Genomic DNA, 18,662 nt, shown 5'->3' on the forward strand with positions numbered 1-18,662 from the left:
AAGAGGCAACTTGCTCACTGTGGTGAAAGGGTTAACTACCAGATAGCACAAGTTAAATGTTGAGGAAATTGGGAGTAAGAAAGGAAGTCAGGTTGAACCGGGTCACTTATCTGGCCAGGAAGAGTTATCAGGCCAGGACATTGAAATGGACACTGTAAATGGGTTCAGGAAACAACGGGATGTGCTTTGGGATGGGGAGAAACCTGGGATTGAGGGGTACGATGAGGAGTGGGTAGGTGGGGTGACTCTGAGTAGTAAAAGGGATAGTCTGTTTTAAGCCTTTCTATGTTGCTAAAAGTTACACTTGTGGCTGGGGACATGGGAACAGGAGCAGGCCATCCAGCCCTTCGAGCCTGCTGCCCCATTCAGTTACGGTAATTGGCGGAAGAAGCAGAGGGGAGATGAGGAGAAATGTTTTTACGCAGTGAGTTGTTGTGTTCTGGAACACACTGCCTGAAAGAGCGGTGGAAGCAGATTCAATGGTAACCTTCAAAAGGGAGTTGGATAAATGTTTGAAGGGGAAAAGTTTGCAGTGTTACGGAGAAAAGGCAGGGAGAGAGGGGCCTAATTATATTGCTCTTTCAGAGAGCCAGCCCAGGCACAATGGGCCAAGTGGTTTCCTTCTGTGCTGTGACATTGTATGATTAGATCATGGATGGGTTTATGGACAATCCAACTGTTGTAAATGGAATGGCAACATTCATTGAGTGTTGGGGTTTCATTGCTTGTCGTGGATATCCACTCCCCTTAGAAACACATTCCCGAATGATGTCACAAGTGTTCTTCCCAGGCTTGGGTCCAATGTGAGTCCTATTGTAAACTGTTGCTACGCCTCCCCAGGCAACAACAGACTCTGCCACTGCCCTGAGGAGTGAGCATTGCACAATGAGTAATTGACTTTTTCTGTATCCCATCTCAGTACACATTGAATCATCCACCTATAGCTGATACCTGCCCTTAGTTACACCCTGGGATCATTTTACAGCACAGCTGCCTCAATATAAACAACCAAATTAACACCAGCTTGCCTTTATATAGCGCCTTTAATGCAGTAAACCTTACCGGAGGTGTGGCGGAGGTGCGGCGAGTGTTTTGTGGCGGAGGAGCGGTGCGAGATCGTGGTGGAGGTGCGGTGAATGTTTGTGGCGGAGGAGCGGTGCGAGATCGTGGTGGAGGTGCGGTGAATGTTTGTGGCGGAGGAGCGGTGCGAGATCGTGGGCGAAAGTGCAGCGAATGAGGGTACGGGGCCCAAAAGAGCCGAGGGCCCAGGGGCAGCACGGGCCAGCCCACACTGCGATATGTGTGCGCTCTAGGCCCGTGCAGCAGAGCAGGTCTCCAGTCGTTCTGGTTAACCCTTGCCACTGGATAAAGGCCTAGCTCTGTCAAGCCCGTGTGGTGGCTGATGTGCAACGGTCACCACACGTTAAAAAAATCCACGCACAGGCTTTTGACAAGGTCCTATACAAGAGATTAGTGTGCAAAATTAAAGCACATGGTATTGGGGCTAATGTATTGACATGGATAGAGAACTGATTGGCAGACAGGAAGCAAAGAGTAGGAATAAACAGGTCTTTTTCAGAATGGCAGACAGTGACGAGTGCTGGGACCCCAGCTATTTACAATATACATCAATGATTTAGACGAAGGAATTGAATGTAATATCTCCAAGTTGCAGATGACACTAAGCTGGGTGGCAGTGTGAGCTGTGAGGAGGACACTAAGAAGCTGCAGGCTGACTTGGATAGGTTAGGTGAGTGGGCAAATACATGGCAGATGCAGTATAATGTAGATGAATGTGAGGTTATCCACTTTGGTGGTAAAAACAGGAAGGCAGATTATTATCTGAATGGTGACAGATTAGGAAAAGGGGAGGTGCAATGAGACCTGGGTGTCATGGTACATCAGTCATTGAAAGTTGCCATACAGGTACAGCAGGCAGTGAAGAAGGCAAATGGCATGTTGGCCTTCATAGCGAGAGGATTTGAGTATAGGAGCAGGGAGGTCTTACTACAGTTGTACAGGGCCTTGGTGAGACCACACCTTGAATATTGTGTGCAGTTTTGGTCTCCTAATCTGAGGAAGGACGTTCTTGCTATTGAGGGAGTGCAGCGAAGGTTCACCAGACAGATTCCCGGGATGGCAGGACTGACATATGAAGAAAGATTGGATCGACTAGGCTTATACTCACTGGAATTTAGAAGAATGAGAGGGGATCTCATAGAAACTTATAAAATTCTGATGGGATTGGACAAGTTAGATGCAGGAAGAATGTTCCCGATGTTGGGAAAGTCCAGAACCAGGGGTCACATTCTAAGGATAAGGGGTAAGCCATTTAGGACCGAGATGAGGAGAAACTTCTTCACCCAGAGAGTGGTGAACCTGTGGAATTCTCTACCACAGAAAGTTGTTGATGCCAGTTCATTAGATATATTCAAAAGGGAGTTAGATGTAGTCCTTACTACTAGGGGGATCAAGGGGTATGGCGAGAAAGCAGGAATGGACTACCGAAGTTGCATATTCAGTCATGATCTTATTGAATAGTGGTGCAGGCTCGAAGGGCCAAATGGCCTACTCCTGCACCTAGTTTCTATGTCTATGTTTCTATGTTTCCACCCCCTCAATTGGAGTTCAGGACTGGAACATCGGGTTCTTCATTGAAACATCTGTGAACTCTCGAGGAAGCAAGTCATCCTTGTTCGAGGAACCGCCTATGATGATGAATGCAGTAAAACATCCCAAGACGCTTCACAGAAGAATGTGACACCCAGCCACATAAGGAGATATTAGAGCAGGTGACCAAAGAGGTAGGTTTTAAGGAGCATCATAAAGGACGAAAGAGAGGTAGAGAGGCGGAGAGGTTTAAGGAGGGAATTCCAGAGCTTAGGGCCCAGGCAGCTGAAGGCACGGCCACCAACGGTGGAGTGATTAACATTGGGGCTGCTCAAGAGGCTGTCATTGGAGGAGCACAGACATCTCAGAGGGTTGAGGGCTGAAGGAAGTTACAGAGATAGCGAGGGGCAAGGCCATGGAGGGATTTGAAAATAAGGATGAGTATTTCAAATTCGAGGCTTTGCTTAACCGGGAGCCAATGCAGGTCAGCGAGCACAGGGGTGATGGGTGAAACATAGAACCATAGAAAATAGGTGCAGGAGTAGGCCATTCGGCCCGTCGAGCCTGCACCGCCATTCAATGAGTTCATGGCTGAATATGCAACTTCGGTAGTCCATTCCTGCTTTCTCGCCATACCCCTTGATCTCCCTAGTAGTAAGGACTACATCTAACTCCTTTTTGAATATATTTAGTGAATTGGCCTCAACAACTTTCTGTGGTAGAGAATTCCACAGGTTCACCACTCTCTGGGTGAAGAAGTTTCTCCTCATCTCGGTCCTAAATGGCTTACCCCTTATCCTTAGAATGTGACCCCTGGTTCTGGACTTCCGAAACATTAATAAGAACATAAGAACATAAGAATCTAGCCCCTCGAACCTGCTCCGCCACCCAACAAGATCATGGCTGATCTGGCCGTGGACTCAGCTCCACTTACCCGCCCGCTCCCCATAACCCTTAATTCCCTTATTGGTTAAAAAATCTATCTATCTGTGACTTGAATACATTCAATGAGCTAGCCTCAACTGCTTCCTTGGGCAGAGAATTCCACAGATTCACAACCCTCTGGGCGAAGAAATTCCTTCTCAACTCGGTTTTAAATTGGTTCCCCCGTATTTTGAGGCTGTGCCCCCTAGTTCTAGTCTCCCCGACCAGTGGAAACAACCTCTCTGCCTCTATCCTGTCTATTCCCTTTATTATTTTAAATGTTTCTATAAGATCACCCCTCATCCTTCTGAACTCCAACGAGTAAAGACCCAGTCTACTCAATCTATCATCATAAGGTAACCCCCTCATCTCCGGAATCAGCCGAGTGAATCGTCTCTGTGCCCCTTCCAAAGCTAGTATATCCTTCCTTACGTAAGGTGACCAAAACTGCACGCAGTACTCCAGATGCGGCCTCACCAATACCCTGTACAGTTGCAGCAGGACCTCCCTGCTTTTGTACTCCATCCCTCTCGCAATGAAGGCCAACATTCCATTCGCCTTCCTGATTACCTGCTGCACCTGCAAACTAACCTTTTGGGATTCATGCACAAGGACCCCCAGGTCCCTCTGCACCGCAGCATGTTGTAATTTCTCCCCATTCAAATAATATTCCCTTTTACTGTTTTTTTTCCAAGGTGGATGACCTCACATTTTCCGACATTGTATTCCATCTGCCAAACCTTAGCCCATTCGCTTAACCTATCTAAATCTCTTTGCAGCCTCTCTCTGTCCTCTACACAACCCGCTTTCCCACTAATCTTTATGACATCTGCAAATTTTGTTACACTACACTCTGTCCCCTCTTCCCGGTCATCTGTGTATATTGTAAACAGTTGTGGTCCCAGCACCGATCCCTGTGGCACACCACTAACCACCGATTTCCAACCCGAAAAGGACCCATTTATCCCGACTCTCTGCTTTCTGTTAGCCAGCCAATTCTCGATCCATGCTAATACATTTCCTCTGACTCTGCGTAGCTTTATCTTCTGCAGTAACCTTTTGTGTGGCACCTTATCGAATGCCTTTTGGAAATCTAAATACACCACATCCATCGGTACACCTCTATCCACCATGCTCGTTATATCCTCAAAGAATTCCAGTAAATTAGTTAAACATGATTTCCCCTTCATGAATCCATGTTGCGTCTGCTTGATTGCACTATTCCTATCTAGATGTCCCGCTATTTCTTCCTTAATGATAGCTTCAAGCATTTTCCCCACTACAGATGTTAAATTTACCGGCCTATAGTTACCTGCCTTTTGTCTGCCCCCTTTTTTAAACAGAGGTGTTACATTAGCTGCTTTCCAATCCGCTGGTACCTCCCCAGAGTCCAGAGAATTTTGGTAGATTATAACGAATGCATCTGCTATAACTTCCGCCATCTCTTTTAATACCCTGGGATGCATTTCATCAGGACCAGGGGACTTGTCTACCTTGAGTCCCATTAGCCTGTCCAGCACTACCCCTCTAGTGATAGTGATTGTCTCAAGGTCCTCCCTTCCCACATTCCCGTGACCAGCAATTTTTGGCATGGTTTTTGTGTCTTCCACTGTGAAGACCGAAGCAAAATAATTGTTTAAGGTCTCAGCCATTTCCACATTTCCCATTATTAAATCCCCTTTCTCATCTTCTAAGGGACCAACATTTACTTTAGTCACTCTTTTCCGTTTTATATATCGGTCAAAGCTTTTACTATCTGTTTTTATGTTTTGCGCAAGTTTACATTCGTAATCTATCTTCCCCTTCTTTATTGCTTTCTTAGTCATTCTTTGCTGTCGTTTAAAATTTTCCCAATCTTCTAGTTTCCCACTAACCTTGGCCACCTTATACGCATTTGTTTTTAATTTGATACTCTCCTTTATTTCCTTGGTTATCCACAGCTGGTTATCCCTTCTCTTACCGCCCTTCTTTTTCACTGGAATATATTTTTATTGAGCGCTATGAAAGAGCTCCTTAAAAGTCCTCCACTGTTCCTCAATTGTGCCAACGTTTAATCTGTGTTCCCAGTCTACTTTAGCCAACTCTGCCCTCATCCCACTGTAGTCCCCTTTGTTTAAGCATAGTACGCTCGTTTGAGACACTACTTCCTCACCCTCAATCTGTATTACAAATTCAACCATACTGTGATCACTCATTCTGAGAGGATCTTTTACTAGGAGATCGTTTATTATTCATGTCTCATTACACAGGACCAGATCTAAGATAGCTTGCTCCCTTGTAGGTTCTGTAACATACTGTTCTAAGAAACAATCCCGTATGCATTCTATGAATTCCTCCTCAAGGCTACCCCGTGCGATTTGATTTGACCAATCGATATGTAGGTTAAAATCCCCCATGATTACTGCCATTCCTTTTTCACATGCCTCCATTATTCCCTTGATTTTTGCCCGCCCCACCGTGAAGTTATTATTTGGGGGCCTATAAACTACGCCCACCAGTGACTTTTTCCCCTTACTATCCCTAATCTCCACCCACAATGATTCAACATTTTGTTCATTAGAGCCAATAGCGTCTCTCACAACTGCCCTGATATCATCCTTTATTAACAGAGCTACCCCACCTCCTTTCCCTACTTGTCTATCTTTCCGAATTGTCAGATACCCCTGTATGTTTAATTCCCAGTCTTGGCCACCCTGCAACCACGTTTCTGTAATGGCCACCAAATCATACCCATTTGTAATGATTTGTGCCATCAACTCATTTACTTTATTTCGAATGCTGCATGCGTTTAGGTAGAGTGTTTTAATACTAGTTTTTAAACCATGATTTTTAGTTTTGACCTCTCCTGCAACCCCTTTATATTCATACATATTGTCCCTTCCTATCACCTTGTGGTTTACACTTACCCCAGTGCTACTCTGCTCTGTTGTCTCCTGCCTTTTGCATTATTTCTTGGGGTCCTGAGCTCTCACCCACTCTAACTAGCTCAGAGCCTTCTCCTGGGTTCTCATCCCCCTGCCAAGCTAGTTTAAAGCCCTCCCAACCGTACTATTAAAACCACCCACGAGAACATTGGTCCCGTCTCTGTTGTGGTGTAACCTGTCCGACTTGTACAGGTCCCACCTTCCCCAATTGTTTAGGAAACTAAAGTCCTCCTTCCTACACCAACGGGAGAGTGGAGAGCACCAGTTCCAACAGATACAGGACGGGAGAGTGGAAAGCACCAGTTCCAACAGATACAGGATGGGAGAGTGAAGAGCACCATTTCCAATTGTCGCAGGAGAGAGAGTGGAGAGCACCAGCTCCAACTGTCACAGGATGGGAGAGTGGAGAGCACCAGCTCCAACTGTCACAGGACAGAGTGGAGAGCACCAGTTCCCACTGTCACAGGACATGGTGGAGAGCACCAGTTCCCACTGTCACAGGACAGAGAGTGGAGAGCACCAGTTCCCACTGTCACAGGACAGAGTGGAGAGCACCAGTTCCCACTGTCACAGGACAGAGAGTGGAGAGCACCAGTTCCCACTGTCACAGGACAGAGTGGAGAGCACCAGTTCCCACTGTCACAGGACAGAGTGGAGAGCACCAGTTCCCACTGTCACAGGACAGAGAGTGGAGAGCACCAATTCCAACTGTCACAGGACAGAGAGTGGTGAGCACCAGTTCCCACTGTCACAGGACAGAGAGTGGAGAGCACCAGTTCCCACTGTCACAGGACATGATGGAGAGCACCAGTTCCCACTATCACAGGACAGAGAGTGGAGAGCACCAGTTCCCACTGTCACAGGACAGAGAGTGGAGAGCACCAGTTCCAACTGTCACAGGACAGAGTGGAGAGCACCAGTTCCCACTGTCACAGGACAGAGAGTGGAGAGCACCAGTTCCCACTGTCACAGGACAGAGAGTGGAGAGCACCAGTTCCAACTGTCACAGGACAGAGAGTGGAGAGCACCAGTTCCCACTGTCACAGGACAGAGTGGAGAGCACCAGTTCCCACTGTCACAGGACAGAGAGTGGAGAGCACCAGTTCCCACTGTCACAGGACAGAGAGCGGGACTTGGCGTGAGTTAGGACACGGGCAGCAGAGTTTTGAATAAGCTGAAGTTTACTTAAGCACAAAAATCCAGGCTGACACTCCAGTGCAGTGCTGAGGGAGCGCTGTACAGTCGGAGGTGCCGTCTGTCGGATGAGACATTAAACCAAGGCCCCCTCTTCCCTCTCAGGTGGGTGTAAAAGATCCCACGGCACTATTTCGAAGAAGAGCAGGGGAGTTATCCCCGGTGCCCTGGCCAATATTTATCCCTCAATCAACAGAACTGTTATGTAGGTAACTATGTAATACTTGCCACCAGAGGGCGCAACTGTTGGAGTCCTAATGGTCACCTGCACACATGTGCAGGGCCAGTATAAAAGCTTGGCTGCCATGTTGTTTAGGCACTCTGGAGTTGTAATAAAGAAGACTAATGTCACACTAAGTTTAGCTCATCGTACTCAGCCTCGTGGAGTTCTTGTATACATGACAATAACAAAAAGATTATCTGGTCATTATCACATTGCTGGGTCAGGAGCTTGCTGTGCATAAAATTGGCTGCTGCGTTTCCCACACAATGACTACACTCCAAAAGTACTTCCTTGGCTGTAAAGCGCTTTTGGGAGGTCGTGAGGTGGTGATAAGCTCTGTATACAGAGGGACGGCATCAGTTCAACGGCCCAGGGTCATTCTCGGGCGGGAAGTGGGCGCGGGAGATCCAAGATGGCGTGCACGCACTCAGTCTACACCACAAATGCGCCGTATCGGTAACGACGCCCTTTAGTCTTCAGGGGCGCCCTTGTGGAACCGACGTTAAGCCCCTTGGCCACAGGGAGGGGCGGGAGGGGGGTGGGGGGAGTAAACCGCACACCTGGGTGGTGACTGAGAACAGCCGCCGGTCACGCCTGCTGCAGTCCGTTATCCGAAGGTGACCACGGGAGGCTGCCCCCCTCCCTCCCCCCCCAGCAGCGTTGGAGCGCTCCTCCCCGCTCGACATTAAACTCGCGGCTTCTACCGCCCACCGCTCTCTCGACCCCCACACCAACCCCCAATGGCCTGCACACCGATTCCCCACAGTCCAGTCACCGGCCTCCTTAGCCGCAAACTGGGTTACCGGGAATGCGCTCGAATGAAACCCTAAAACTCACAGCTCTGCTCACGCCCCCCCAATTCATTTAAACTATGCATTGAAACTGTTTCAAGATTTCATTCATCGCACCATTGGACAAGCAAACACAGAGAAAGAAAGAAAGATGTGCATTTACATAGCACCTGTCACAATCATCAGACGCCTCAAAGCGCTTTACAGCCAATGAAGTGCTTTTGGAGTGTAGTCACTGTTGTAATGTGGGATACGTGGCAGCCAACTTGCGCACAGCAAGCTCCCACAAACAGCAATGTGATAATGACCAGATACTCTGTTTTTTTAGTGATGTTGGTTGAGGGATAAATATTGGCCCAGGACACCGGGGAGAACCTCCCTGCTCTTCTTCAAAATAGTGGGCGCGGGATCTTTTACATCCACCTGAGAAAGCAGACGGGGCCTCGGTTTAATGTCTCATCCAAAAGACGGCACCTCCGACAGTGCAGCGCTCCCTCAGCACTGCACTGGGAGTGCCAGCCTAGATTTTTTGTGCTCAAGTCCCTGGAGTGGGACTCGAACCCGCACCCTTCTGAGTTGAAATGTGTTCAAATCTCACCGCGGCAAATTGGTTCATAAAAATCTGGTCAGTTCTGCCTGATACTGGCACAAAATAAGACGACCGTTGGAAGGAGCAGGACTGTTGTAAACGCCCAACCGGTTTACTGATGTCCTTCAGGGAAGGAAGCCTGCCATTCTTACCCAGTCCAGGCCCACATGTGACCCCAGTCCCACACTGTGTGGTTTGACCCTGAAGTGACCCTCAGTGTGAATCGGGAAGGGCATTGCCAGTGACACACATGTCCCCAAGAGACTTTCAATAACATATCCAGCATTGACCTGGAGTCGGCAGGAATTAAAGATTAATCTGCGAGCGGCTCCGGGAGAAAATTTAACAGGGGCATGTTATTTTTTTCTATTTTCTTTGAACGCTTTTGTTTATTGGTTATAAATATATTGCAGGTGGTGGTGGGGGGGAGGGGGGAACAAGAGGGCGTTTGACTGGGCGGGGTGGTTGGAGGTCATGTGACGAAGCCTCCAGGATTTCGCCCAACCCCACCTCAGCCCGAAGGAGAACTCTAGCTTTTTACACCTCAAGTTTCAAATCATCCTTAAAGTGTGGCTCAAAGTTATTTAAGAAACAATAAATCGCTGGTGAGGCTTCAGCTGGAGCACTGCTTGGGTAGTTAGCGTAGATTTACCAGAATAATTCCCAGACTCCAAGGGTTACGTTACGAGGAGAGATTGCACAAACTAGGGATGTACTCCCTGGGATTTAGAAGGTTAAGGGGGTGATCTGATCGAAGTTTTCAGGATATTAAAGGGGAACAGATAGGATAGGTAGAGAGAAACTATTCCCGCTGGTTGGGGATTCAAGGACTAGAGCCAGGCCTTTCAAGAGTGAAATTAGAACATAAGAACATAAGAAATAGGAGCAGGAGTAGACCATTCGGCCCCTCGAGCCTGCTCCGCCATTCAATAAGATCATGGCTGATCTGATCATGGACTCAGCTCCACTTCCCCGCCCGCTCCCCATAACCCCTTAATCCCTTATCGTTAAAGAAACTGTCTATTTCTGTCTTAAATTTATTCAATGTCCCAGCTTCCACAGCTCTCTAAGGCAACGAATTCTACAGATTCACAACCCTCTGAGGGGAAATTTCTCCTCATCTCAGTTTTAAATGGGCGGCACATTATTATAAGGTCGTGCCCTCTAGTTCTAGCCTCCCCTATCAGTGGAAACATCCTCTCTGCATCCACCTTGTCAAGCCCCCTCATAATCTTATACCTTTCGATAAGATCACCTCTCATTCTTCTGCATTCCAATGACTAGAGGCCCAATCTACTCAACCTTACCTCATAAATCAACCCCCTCATCTCCGGAATCAACCTAGTGAACCTTCTCTGAACTGCCTCCAAAGCAAGTATATCCTTTTGTAAATATGGAAACCAAAACTGCACACAGTATTCCAGGAGTGGCCTCACCAATACCCTGTACAACTGTAGCAAGACTTCCCTGCTTTTATATTCCATCCCCTTTGCAATAAAGGCCAAGATACCATTGGCCTTCCTGATCACTTTCTGTACCTGCATACTATCCTTTTGTGTTTCATGCACAAGTACCCCCAGGTCCCGCTGTACTGTGGCACTTTGAAATCTTTCTCCATTTAAATAATAACTTGCTCTTTGATTTTGTTCTGCCAAAGTACATGACCTCACACTTTCCGACATTATACTCCATCTGCCAAATTTTTGCCCACTCACTTAGCCTGTTTATGTCCTTTTGCAGATTTTTTGTGTCCTCCTCACACATTGCTTTTCCTCCCATCTTTGTATCATCAGCAAACTTGGCTACGTTACACTCAGTCCCTTCTTCTAAGTCATTAGTACAGATTGTAAATAGTTGGGGTCCCAGCACTGATCCCTGCAGCACCCCACTAGTTACTGGTTGCCAACCTGAGAATGAACCATTTATCCCGACCCTCTGTTAGTTAGCCAATCCTCTATCCATGATAATATATTACCCCCAACCCCATGAACTTTTATCTTGTGCAGTAACCTTTTATGTGGCACCTTGTCAAATGCCTTCTGGAAATCCAAATACACCACATCCACTGGTTCCCCTTTATCCACCCTGTTCGTTACATCCTCAAAGGAAACACACAAAAGGGTGGTAGTAGTGCGGAACTCTCTTTCACAAATGGCAATTGATGTTGGGTCAATTGTTAATTTTAAATCAGGGGTTTTAAACTTTATGTTAACCAAAGGTATTAAAGGATACGGGCCAAAGGCCTTGGAGAGGGTGCAGAAATTATTTACGTAAATGTTACCTGCAGTGAAGAACTCCAGTTATGTGGAAAGAGACTGGGGAAGCTGGGGTTATTCTCCTTAGAATCTCCCCAATGTCCTGACCAATATTTATCCTTCAACCAATAGTACTAAGGAACAGATTATCTGATCATTTCATCGGCAGTCCCTCGAATCGAGGATGACTTGCTTCCACGTCATAAAGTTCACAGGTGTTTCATTGAAGGACCTAATATTCCAGGTCCCGAACTAAATGTTGAAGGGTGGAAGATGCCTGTGCGTGGATTTTTTTAATGTGGGGTGGCCGTTGCACACCAGCCACCACACGGGCTCGACAGAGCTAGGTCTTGGTCCAGTGGCAAGGATTACCCAAGACAAACTGGAGACCTGCTCTGCTGCACGGACCTAGTGCACACACATATCGCAGTGTGGGCTGGTCTGTGCTGTCCCTGGGCCCTCGCCTCTTCTGGGCCCCAAACTCACGCCTCTCCTGGGCCCCGATCACGTCCCTCTACAATCTCTCGCCGCTCCCTCGCCCCGACCTAGCCGCTCCTGCTGTACCTGCCCAGGTGGGCAGAGGAAACATTACAAGGACACCCTCAAAGCCTCCCTGATCATTTATCTGATCATTTATCCCATTGCTGTCTGTGGAATCTTGCAAATTGGCTGTCGCGTTTCTTACATTGCACCAGTGACTACGCTTCAAAAAGTACTTCATTGGTTGCAAAGGGATGTCCTGAGGTTGTGAAAGGTGATGTATGAATGCAAGTTCCTTCTTGGGTCGAGTCTGTCCGAATTTGACACCCCATTAGCACAGGATGCTGCCTGCGCTGATAGGGAAACGTTTGTTTTCATACCGCCTGAGTGGTGCCAGGTTGTGCTTATCCTCCAACTACACCCTGGGAGTCGCTGGAGAAATACGACCAACGATGTCTCCGCAAGATCCTGCAAATCCCCTGGGAGGACAGACGCACCGACATTAGCCCCACCCCACCACTCCTCCCCCTCCCCCCCACCACCCCACAGTTCCCCAACGGAAGGATAGGAAGGTTGTATTACAGATATAAAATATGTCGATCATTACTCACTACTGGAAGAGTAGGCCTTCTCTTTCTATTGCTCTTTGCTATTGCTCGATCGGCTGCCAAAGGAACAGTTCACGTCAAAGGAACTATATGTTGGAGAGGAGTTAAAGTATTGGTATTGGACTGAGAGACGACTACAGCAAACACAGGCAGTAAGCAGTGGAGGATTGCAGACCGAGGGACTGTTGCGATTGAAGTTTTTCTCCGAGCCTTACCAAAGCTTAGAGGGACAGAAGTGGAATGCTCTGTACAGAAACAGTTCCCTCGCCCAGACATTCAATCGCTGACGTGTCAGTTGTGGCCCAGTGGGCAGCACTCTCGCCTCTGACTCAGAAGTCCCACGCCGGAGACTTGAGCACAAAAATCTAGGCTGACACTCCCGGTGCAGTGCCGAGGGAGCGCTGCACTGTTGGAGGGGCTGTCTTTCAGATGAGACGTTAAACCGAGGCCCCGTCTGCTCTCTCGGGTGGATGCAAAAGGCTCCATGGCGCTATTTCGAAGAAGAGCAGGGGAGTTCTCCCTGGAGTCCTGGCCAATATTCATCCCTCAACCATCATTAATATAGATAATCTGGTCATTATTTCATTGCTGTTTGTGGGAGCTTGCTGTGCGCAAATTGGCTGCCCCCTTTCCTACATTACAACAGTGACTATACTTCAAAAAAAGTAGTTCATTGGCTGTGAAGCGCTTTGAGACGTCCGGTGGTTGTGATGAGAAAGAGAGGTCGAGCAGTATTGTTGCTATGTATTATTAATATAGATTCTACACAGCGCCACTCTCTCTCTCTGTTGTGTGTGGCTTGGCTCAGAACTGCTCTGTACTGGCAGTCTGTACTGTTTTAACTGCTTCAGTTCCAGCAGCTTCCCCCCGGATAAACTCCAGGGTCCCACATCATCATCATCATCATCATAGGCGGTCCCTCGAACGAGGATGACTTGCTTCCACAAGAGTTCACAGATGTTTCAATGAAGGACCCGATGTTCCAGGTCCTGAACTCCCATTGAAGGGTGGAAGATGCCTGCGCGTGGATTTTTTTAACGTGTGGTGACCGTTGCACATCAGCCACCACACGGGCTTGAAAGAGCGAGGTCTTTATTCAATGGCAAGGGTTAACCAGGACGACTGGAGACCTGCTCTGCTGCACGGACCTAGTGCGTGCACAGATCGCAGTGTGGGCTGGCCCGTGCTGCCCCTGGGCCCTCGGCTCTTCTGAGCCCCGTACCCTCATTCGCCGCACCTCCGCCCACGATGCTCCAGCTCTATTTATAGCCCCGACCTGCAGTGGTGTTCTCACACAGGTCGGGCGGCCCACAGGGAGAGGGTGAACAGCCACATAAATCAATGGAACGCTCTCCCCCGAGAACCAGGCGGGGTCTGGCTGAGGATGGATACCACTGGACATCACTTCCTCCTCTTTGTATCTTAGACCCTTAAAACAAAGGCTAACATCTCATTAGCCTTTTTCATTACTTTTCGTAACTGGCTACTGGCTTTTAACGGTATGGACTCCCAAATGTCTCCTCCCCCCCCCCCCCCCCCACAGTTCCTTGTCTCTCACCATTTAGGAAATAACAACAACTTGTATTTATATAGCGCCTTTAAAGTTGCGAAACGTCCCAAGGTGTTTCACAGGTGCATTATGACATTAAAAAAATTGACTCCGAGCCGCATAAGTAGAAATTAGGGCAGGTGACCAAACGCTTGGTCAAAGAGGCAGGTTTTAAGGAGCGTCTTGAAGGCGAAAAGAGAGGCAGAGAGGTTTAGGGATGGAGTTCCAGAGCTTGGGACCCAGGCAACTGAAGGCACGGCCACCAGTGGTTGAGCGATTATAATCAGGGATGCTCAAGAGGGCAGAATTAGAGGAGTGCAGACATCTCGGGGGGTTGTAGGGATAGAGGAGATTACAGAGATAGGGAGGGGGCGAGGCCGTGGAGGGATTTGTAAATAAGGATGAGAATTTTGAATTCGAGTTGTTGCCGGACCGGGAGCCAATTCACCGATTTATCTATCTTGGGTCCAAAGTGGATTACCTCACACTCGCCCACACCGAACTCCATTTGCCAGAGTTTTTCCCACTCGCTTCATCAATGACCCTTGTACCTTTCTCCTCCCATCTGCACTACTTACTCTCCCTCCTTAATTTAGTCTTAACCCCTAACCTGGAAACACACAACTCGCTCTTCCTTCATCCAAGTCATTAATTACTATGATGAACGGTTGAGGGCTCAGTACAGATCCTGGGGAGCACCACTTGTTACATCTCTCCAATCCTACCCTTTATCACACTCTGTCTCCTGCCCCCTCCCCCCCCCCCACCCCCCAAACCGTTTACAACCCAAGTCACAAGGCTGAAAGGAAATGGGTGAATTTCATGCAATTGTTTTTTTTTAAGTTTTAGGGGTAAGATAATCCATCCCCTGGCAACATCTGATTGCAACACAAGAACGTTCGATACATTGGTCTTATTTTTTATTATAAACAGTGGTACCTCAACCGTCCACCCACTCTACCTCTGTAAGATCCAGTGTGTCAGCTATGAGACCAGGTGGACGATGGGGCTTCAGGTTCAGGAGTAAAGTAGGAGTCAGGACTGGGAGGGCCAGGAGGCCCGGGGAAGTAGGAAAGATGGGCAGCAGATGGGCAAGAATCGGGGTTTCACATCAGGGAGACTAATGGGAGCCAAGGCATTGGGTCCAGGTGACCAATGGGAGCCAGGGCTTTGGGTCCAGGTGACCAATGGGATTCAAGGCTTCGGGTTGAAGTGGCCAATGGGAGTCAGCGCTTCGGGTCCAGGAGACGAATAGGAGCCAGGGCTTCAGGTCCAGGTGACCAAAGGGAGCCAAGGCTTTAATTCCAGGAGACCAATAGGAGCCAGGGCTTCAGGTTGAAGCAGCTAATGGGACCAGGGCTTCGGGTCCAGGTGAACAATGGGAATCAGGGCTTCAGGTTGAAGCAGCCAATGAGAGCCAGGGCTTCAGGTCCAGGTGACCAATGGGAGCCAGGGCTTCAGGTCCAGGACAACAATGGGAGTCAGGGCTTCAGGTTGAAGTAGCCAATGGGAGCCAGAGCTTCAGGTTGAACCAGCCAATGGGAGTCAGGGCTTCAGGTCCAGGTGACCAATGGGAGTCAGGGCTTCAGGTCCAGGTGACCAATGGGAGCCAGGGCTTTGGGTCCAGGTGACCAATGGGAGCCAGGATATCGGGTCCAGGTGACCAATGGGAGCCAGGGCTTCGGGTCCAGGTGACCAATGGGAGCCAGGGCTTCGGATCCAGGTGACCAATGGGAGTCAGGGCGTCGGGTTGAAGAGGGCAGTTAAAGACAAAGCTGAGAAATAACTGCGTAATCTGCATGGACCAATGAGAAATGAAAGGCTGACGGTGCCTGCTTTATCTGGGATTAGCTCTCGCTGGGGAATGGTGGGAATGAAGTTGGCTGCAGTGGGATGAAGAGTTAACTTGTGGGACACTGCAGGAACTTGCGGGACAGAAGGAAAGTCAGCCCGGTATCCATGGTAACATAACGCTGGGGTGCAAAGGTTCTTAAAGTGGAACATTACAGAGGCAAAGAGGCTGCCGCGTGAGCTCAGCATTTCGGCAGTGAGTGAGCCGGTGAACTCTCCGAGCCGGTGAGGGGGAACCGCGGACCTTCGATCTCCCCTCCCACGCAACCTACTGCGTTGTGACGGAAAGTCAGCAAAAACAAATCGCACAGTCAGGGGAAAAATAATCACATCCCTTGGTGGTGTCCCAGTCCGTCTGGAACACTACGCTTTAGAGCGCCTTTGAATTCTTTCAATTTGTGCCCCCCCCCCAATCTCTCAGTACCCTGAGCGATTCAGGCCCCCTCCTCCCTACATCTCCGATGGCTTGAAGCCAAGGTTCCACATCAACCATTTGCATTTATATAGCGCCTTTAACTCAGTTAAACATCTCAAGGCGCTTCACAGGAGCGATTATGAAACAGAAATTGACACCGAGCCACCGAAGGAGATGTTAGGACAGGTGACTAAAAGCTTAGTCGCAGAGGTAGGTTTTAAGGAGCGTCTTAAAGGAGGAGAGAGAGGTGGGGAGGTTTAGAGAGGGAATTTCAGAGCTTAGGACCCAGGCAGCTGAACCGGCCGCCAATGGTTGAGCGATTAAAATCAAGAATGCACAAGAGGCCAGAATTGGAGGAACACCGAGTTCTCGTGGGATTGTGGGGCTGGAGGAGATTACAGAGATAGGGAGGGGCAAGGCCATGGAGGGATTTGAAAACACGGATGAGAAGTTTGAAATTGAGGCGTTGCTTAACCGGGAGCCAATGTAGGTCAGCGAGGGTGAGCGGGACTCGGTGCGAGTCAGGATACGGGCAGCAGTGTTTTGGATGAGCTGACGTTTACGGTGGGTGGGAGGCCGGCCAGGAGAGCAGTGGAATAGTCGAGCCTGGAGGGAGCAAAAGCAGGGATGAGGGTTTCAGCAGCGGATGAGCTGAGGCAGGGGGTGGATTCAGCACCTATTCTTTTTCTCAGGACCTCAAATCTCTGAGGTTCCTTTCCTCTTTCCGTCTCTCTCGTCCCGTACACACCTCAGGATTTAAAGTATTAGGAATGGTTAGTTAGGACAGTTAGTTAATGGGACAGGTAGTTAATGGGACAGTTAGTTAATAACACAGTTAGTTAATAGGACAGTTAGTTAGGACAATTAGATAATAAGACAGTTAGTTAGTGGGACAGCTAGGTAAGACAGTTAGCTAATAGGACAGTTAATTAAGATAGTTAGTTAATGGGACAGTTAGTTAAGACAATTAGATAATAAAACAGTTAGTTAGTGGGACAGCTAGGTAAGACAGTTATTTAATAAGACAGTTAGTTAATACAGTTAGTTAATAAGATAGTTAGTTAATGGGATAGTTAGTCAATACAGTTAGTTAATAAGACAGTTAGTTAAGACAGTTAGTTAATAAAATGGTTAGTTAATGGGACAGCTAGTAAAGACAGTTAGTTAATGGGACCGTTAGTTAATACAGTTAGTTAATAAGACAATTAGTTAATGGGACAGTTAGTTCATGGGACATTTAGTTAAGACAGTTAGTTCATGGGACATTTAGTTAAGACAGTTAGTTAATATAGTTAGTTAATAAGACAATGAGTTAATAGGATCATTAGTTAAGACAGTTAGTTAATACAGTTAGTTAATAGGACCGTTCATTGAGATAGTTAGTTAATAGGACCATTAGTTAATGCAGTTAGTTAATAAGACAGTTAGTTACTGGGACAGTTAATTAATGGGTCATTTAGTTAAGACAGTTAGTTATTAAGACAGTTAGTTAATAGGACCATTAGCTAAGACAGTTAGTTAATACAGTTAGTTAATATGACCGTTAGTTAAGACAGTTAGTTAATACAATTAGTTAATAGGACAATTAGTCTCATTTCCCCCCATGAGTGTAAAGCATTTCCATTTTGGACCTCATTATAATACTTTTTAAAAGAAAAACTTAAAATTAAAAAACACAGAAATTCATAAAAGAATTCTGGAATAAACTTCTGGAAAGTTTGCCAGCTCTGAAATCCGTTCCCTCCCTTCAGATCGTTACTTCCTTTCTCTCCAACTCTTGGTTGTATTAAATGACAATTCCATTTCATAAATAAATCTTAGTTCTGCCAAGCGTCCATTTTCAAATAATTTTCCTTATTTTTGTGCTGGTTTTGTTTTGTCCAACAGTGGAGATCACTTACCGTTCGCGCTGCAGTCGGTCTGCTCTGCTGAGTTTTGGTGGTCGCTATGGTTTCAATCAGGGAACAGGGTCCAAAGTGACCACAAGGGGGTTTAATCAGGCGGGCTGTGAGCAGCAGGGTAAGGCAGACAAAAGCTCAACTTAAAGTGTCAACGGATTCGACTGCACTGACCTGACCCTGCTTTATTGGGGTGTGTTTTACATTTTACACTCACACACCCTCACACACCCTCACGCATATACCCTCACACACCCTCACACACTCACACTCACACACACATATCCTCACACACACACACACTCACACTCACACACACTCCCACATACCTTCATACATCCTCACACACAC

At 47.7% G+C, this 18,662-nt stretch overlaps 1 protein-coding gene across 3 annotated transcripts in view; it reads right to left on the reverse strand.

The window, feature by feature from the left end:
* Nucleotides 1-18,456, reverse strand: part of vill (villin-like) — a 213,885-nt gene extending 195,429 nt beyond the window's left edge. Inside the window, exons 1-2 of one of the 3 annotated variants that reach the window (XM_070881773.1) lie at nt 18,315-18,348; nt 12,602-12,684 (exon numbers count right to left, since the gene is read on the reverse strand). The gene's annotated coding sequence lies outside the window, so the exon portion shown is untranslated. Of the gene's footprint in view, nt 1-12,601; nt 12,685-18,314 lie in introns of all 3 variants that reach the window. The other 2 variants (XM_070881777.1, XM_070881774.1) reach the window with 2 other exon arrangements.
* Nucleotides 18,457-18,662: the final 206 nt, after the last annotated feature.

Source organism: Pristiophorus japonicus, chromosome 5 (genome assembly GCF_044704955.1).
Source record: "Pristiophorus japonicus isolate sPriJap1 chromosome 5, sPriJap1.hap1, whole genome shotgun sequence".
In the NCBI taxonomy this organism is placed as follows: domain Eukaryota; kingdom Metazoa; phylum Chordata; class Chondrichthyes; family Pristiophoridae; genus Pristiophorus; species Pristiophorus japonicus.